Raw genomic sequence first — 5812 nt, 5'->3', positions numbered from 1 at the left:
TCCTTAGTCTATTTGCCTTTTTATTTTAATGTTTATAGCTTAAAGTTGTTTTTTTTTTTTTTTTAAAGATTTTTATTTATTTATTTGACAGAGAGAGAGACAGCGAGAGCAGGAACACAAGCAGGGGGAGTGGGAGAGGGAGAAGCAGGCTTCCTGCCGAGCAGGGAGCCCGATGTGGGACTCGATCATGACCTGAGCCGAAGGCAGACGCTTAACGACTGAGCTGCCCAGGCGCCCTAAAGTTGTTATTTTTTTTTAAGTTTTTTTTAAAAACCAAGCTCTATGCCCAATGTGGGGCTTGAACTCACAACCCTGAGATCGAGTCACATGTTCTACCCTGAGCCAGCCAGATACCCCTATAGGTTAAAGTCTTTTAAGGAAAGCTGTCTTTGTATAGGGAAATTTTGTCTATTTTCTTCAATAACCTACGAAGTTATTACTCCTCTTGATATTTGATTATGATTAGATCTTCCTTTGTGCTAGTTTTTATTTTTGATTAATTCTTTTTTAAAAAAGATTTTTATTTATTTCAGAGAGAGAGAGAGAGAGCATGAGCAGGGAGAGCAGGAGAGGGAGAAACGGACTCCCCACTGAGCAGGGAGCCTTATGCAGGTCTGGATCCCATGACCCTGGGATCATGACCTGAGCCAAAGGCAGATGCTTAACCAACTGAGCCACCCAGGTGCCCTATTTTTGATTAATTCTTAACAGCACTTGGAACTTATTTGGGTTTTGAGTGAGGTATAGAATTAAGTTTATTTCTCTCCCCAATTTCTAACAAGACAGTACAATATCACTTATAAAAATATTTTAAATTTCTATATCATGTATTACTTTCTTACATGTAACAAACTTCCTTTTTTAAAAAAACTTATTTAAGTTCATTAACATATAGTATATTATTAGTTGCAGAGGTAGAATGTAGTGATTCATCAGTTGCATATAACACCTGGTGCTCATTTCATCAAGTGCCCTCCTTAATGCTCATCACCCACTTATAACCCCGCCCCCAGCAACCCTCAGTTTGTTTCCTATAGTTAAGAGTCTCTTATGGTTTGTCTCCCTCTCTGATTTCGTCTTATGTAACAAACTTCCTATATAGGTCCATTAGTGTGTCTGTCTAGTTTTATAGAACTAACACAGTTTTATTTTGGTTTATACTATATTTTACTATCTGATAATAATCGTCTTTTATCCCTACTCATCTCTGAAAATATTACTTATAGTTTCACCTATTTGTTTCTCCAGATGAATTTTATTTTAATTTTTCAGAATACTGGTAAAAATCTTGTTGGGCATTTGATTGGGATTGCATTAAAGACACACATATACATATAGTATGTGTGAAGAATCAGGTACCTGTTACATATCTAATTTTTCCATTTAGAAGCAGAAATATTTCTCCTTCTACCAAACCAATTAAGTATCTCTCAAAATATAAGTAATATACATCCCTTGCTAAATCTGTAAGTATTTTATATATTTGGTAGCTATTTGAGAAGAAATTAATTGAACATTATAATTATAATTAGACATTATTATTTTGGCTATTATTGGTATACAGGAATATTATTAGTTTTTGCATGTTTATCATGCATCAGGAAAGAGAAAAGATTACCTATGAATGTAAATAGCATTTTAATGAATTTCTTTGGCTTTTCTAGGTATACAATCATATACCTTTTGCAAGTAACTATATTTTAATCTCTCTTTTTTAAAAAAATATTTTATTTATTCAACAGAGAGCAAGACAGCGAGAGAGGGAACACAAGCAGAGGGAGTGGGAGAGAGAGAAGCAGGCCTCCCGAGGAGCAGGGAGCACGATGCGGGGCTCGATCGCAGGACCCTGGGATCATGACCTGAGCCGAAGGCAGACGCCTAATGACTGAGCCACCCAGGTGCCCCTTTAATCTCTTTTTTTTTAAAGGATTTTATTTTTAAGTAACCTCTATGTCCAACATGGGGCTTGAACTCACAACCTCAAGATCAAGAGTCACATGCTCTTCCGACTGAGCCAGCCAGGCGCCCTTAATCTCTTTCTGATAGTGCTGTCTGATTAAATTATTCTTAAGGTCACACATCTAGTAAGTGGTGAAACTGGGGCTGGCCATAGACTTTGTTGGAGAGCCCACGTGCTGACTTTCTGTTCAGATTCAGGGATGTTTCCTGGAAAGTAGGCCTTAGGGCAGGTCTGGGGTTTAGAATCATGCTAAGCACTAACACACTGAGTTATGCGGGCAAGTTGTTTCCTTCTTGGGGCTTCATAGGATCAAAACTCAGTTGATATCTAAGAATTTGTCCAACTCTAAAATACTTTGAAATGGAATTACATTGAGAAAGTTATCTGGAAGGCATCAATTTGGGGCAGAGTTTGTAGATAAGAGAAACTGAGTGAGAATTGCCAGAGGAAGGAACTATATGAGGTTGTGAAGAGCAACAGTTATCACTGAATACAAAGAATTGAGATATATATCAACTGTATCTATATGTATATGATGTATATATATGTGTGTGCATATACATATATATGTATATATATGCGCACACACACACTTAGTATTCCTTTTGTTATACTATGTGCCAGGGCAAAATATTCACTTCTTGTTTTGAGATTCCTTGACATAAACCTGCTTGGTTAACATTCTTATGTAGATAGCTTCACTGAAAAGAATGAAAAGATCATGGTCATTGTGGTGTTTTGTTTTGTTGTAGTTTATTGCAAATTCATTGACCTACTGCTAGAGTTCTGAGTCATGAGCCCAGCTAGAGATACTGATGGTAAAAAACACAGAGAAGAGAGACAAAGGGAACAAGCTAATGGGAGAAGAGGAAAGGATTTTAAAATGCTAACTTATCAAGATGGAAGTACTAGTACATGACATTGCGGCTAAGACTATACAATCTGGAACCAGACTGCCTAAATTCTTATTCTGGCTTTGCTACTTACAAGTTGTATAAACTCTTTCCCTCAGTTTCTCCCTTTTTAAAATGGGAGATAATAATATGACTTACTTTGTAAGATTGATCTGAAGAGTAAACAAATTAATGGTGTAAAGAGCTTAGAAGCTGTCACTGGCATATAGAAAACTGTCAAATTTTCTCCTGTAATTTTTCCTAAAAAATCATTAAAGATATATGTCTGATTAACCACCTTTTCAAAAATGTTCCTGATGATTATTATCCTGCTCCAACCTTCTCAAATTATGCCTTTCTGAGGTGGCTGTTTGGGTACGTTGTTAATCGAAAATTTAGGTTAAGCATTTTACTGTTAGAATTCAAAGAACTGCATGCCTTGGGTTCTTTTGTATTTACGAGGCTTAATTCCAGTTTATGTTCCAGCTTGCACATTACATTCTTTACCTGATTTATTGCTACTTGTAATAATACTATTTATAACACTTTTTGTCCTTAGTTCTCTAAAGTTTTACATACCTCAATTCATTCCAGCTCACAGGGAAGTAGGTGGTAAGTAGCAGAATCTCACCTTTTTCAACTAAAAAATCACTAAAGGCATAATGATGAAGTGACACTCAACAAATTGGTGGTCAGTTTGGTAACATGATGATGGGCTGATGTATTACTCAGGCCTCCATGTTCTCAGGTACTCTCAGAATATTGCTCATGTCTTTCATGAAGGTGAGTGGCAAAGGGCACAGAGTCTAGGGTTCAGACAGATTTGGGTTCACATCTTGGTCTACCATTTACAAATTGTTGGGTCTTAGGAAAGTTACTTGACTGCTCCTGGCTTCCATGCTTTCCTCTATAAATTGGGAATGATAATTTTTTCTTCTTTATAGGCTTTTTTTGGGGGGAGTGAGGGGTTTGGGGATGACAAATCAACTAACACATAGGAAATGATCAATAACTGTGGCCATTTTTATTCATGCAATTCACCTCTTTCAGGATGCATAGGTCATCTTCACTTGAGCTGATGCTATTTTAAACAAGGCTTCTTGTTTAAATATCTTGAGTTAGGATAACCTCACTCACACTATATATCCATTATGAGTCAGATGTTTTGTTTTGTTTTACAAACAATTGTATTTCTCCCCACGATGGTAATCTCCTTAAAGGGCCTGGGTCATCTCTTCAATTTTATGTGCTTCACATCATCCATTTCAGAGCTCAACACACGCTCAGTACCCAACAAAGACTTGTTTAGCCATACTGAGGAGGGTCAACAGAAGACTTCTTACCTTTCACTTCTTGTTACTTCTTAAATTTCTCCTTCCAGGTGGATGTCTAAACTCTTATGGGCTTTCAGCTAGGGTTTTCAAAAGGGACTGATCCATTCTTATTGTAAATGGAAAACGCAAAAATTAATACATATATAATATGTGTATATTTAAACATACTTCATATTTTTCAAATAAAACAAAAAATTAAGCCTCCAAAGGGAGAACACAGGACAGTCTAGTTATGACAGCTAATAGAGCTACTGTTATCAGGTAGCAAGTTTGACTCTGAGCTTCCTGCAGTAATAAGAGAAGGATGATGGATTATATAATTCTGTCCTACTTATGACCCATTCATTTACTTGATCTGTTATATCATAGTCTTGTTTCCTCTGCTTTCTAATTCCCTTTCTCTGTATGCTGGCCCCAAATTTCTGTTTATGGTTTTCTTCAAATTCCTTTTCTGACTTTAATAAGTTAATACTTTTTCCTTTTATTCTTATACTCCATATACACCTCTAACTTTCCTTGAATTCTGAATGAGATAGATGTTCTCCTCTAGTTTTGATCCAAATGACCTCTACTAAACCACTCCTTCAAAGAAGGGACAACAATCTGTGTCTTCTGCGAGGTTGATCTTGGCATGCAGGCAGTGCTCAGCATCAGAAGGGCCATTTGGCAGGCAGCAAGACCTATGAACTGATAGAACTCTAGTTCCTTCAGGAGGAGAAACCAGAATGAAGTAAACGACAGATCCTTAAAGGAATAAAGCTGTGGCAAATAGGTTTCCTCTTGAATGCGGTGGCTTTGCAGAGAAAGATCCTGAGGCTGTTTCTAGGATCTACAGGAAAGAATGCTGTGATCAATTAGTGATGTCTATGGAAGTGGAGGGGAGGAGTAGAGTGGCAGCCTGCCAGCCAGGTTTTTTCTATTCTTGCATTTTGCAGTAAGCCAATTATCAAAAATCGATTTTAGGCCCAATAAGGGAAAAACAAAAGTCTAATCAGAATTGAGTTATATGTGAGGGTTTGGTCTCAAAAATCAAAAAGCCCAGTTTCTGAAACCAGTTTAGAAAAGGGCTAGACATACGCATTGACTTAAGCCATCTGAATATTGAATTGAGACTCTTTAATTATATCTTGATTGCTCTTGGGCCTGGAAAGGGGCTGAGGCTGTAGTTTGTTGTCTCCTACCTCAAAGGAGCTAACTCTATAAAGGAAAGAGATAACTTGTTTCCTAGTTCTATAAAGGAAAGAGATAACTTGGGGGAAACAGGCAATATTTTTAGTGATAATATTGGCTAGTAGACACTTGGTGGTTTGCCAACTGGTACCACTTGAGGGTAATTTGAAAGCAAAAGAACCTCCCTTAAAACCAACCTTAAGAGTCCCTTTCAGCTCTGCAGTGACCAGGACAAAGTTTTCCACTCTCCTAATTATCAATACCTCATGATTAGAAAAAGAACATCCTCAAGACAGAAAGAGACATAGGCATTGGTTAATCCAATCCCTTTATCATTTGGATTCTTTTAGTGATTCACTAGTCAAGAGACCTAGTTCTGGTTCTGCTACTAATCAGCTGGTCTTGGGCAAATCACTTAACTTTTCAGGGCCTTAGTTTTTTAATTTTTAAAATAA

At 37.1% G+C, this 5812-nt stretch overlaps 1 long non-coding RNA gene across 1 annotated transcript in view; it reads left to right on the top strand.

Moving 5' to 3' along the window:
• Positions 1-1746: 1746 nt before the first annotated feature.
• LOC145720337 (uncharacterized) overlaps positions 1747-5812 on the top strand; it is a 10310-nt gene continuing 6244 nt past the window's right edge. The window contains exon 1 of the long non-coding RNA XR_014143254.1: positions 1747-1898. This is a non-coding gene — a long non-coding RNA (uncharacterized LOC145720337). The remainder of the gene's footprint in view (positions 1899-5812) is intronic.

This window comes from Leptonychotes weddellii, chromosome 2 (genome assembly GCF_054177405.1).
Source record: "Leptonychotes weddellii isolate Sample4059 chromosome 2, ASM5417740v2, whole genome shotgun sequence".
Lineage (NCBI taxonomy): Eukaryota > Metazoa > Chordata > Mammalia > Carnivora > Phocidae > Leptonychotes > Leptonychotes weddellii.
This window is presented reverse-complemented; position numbering and strand designations above follow the sequence as displayed.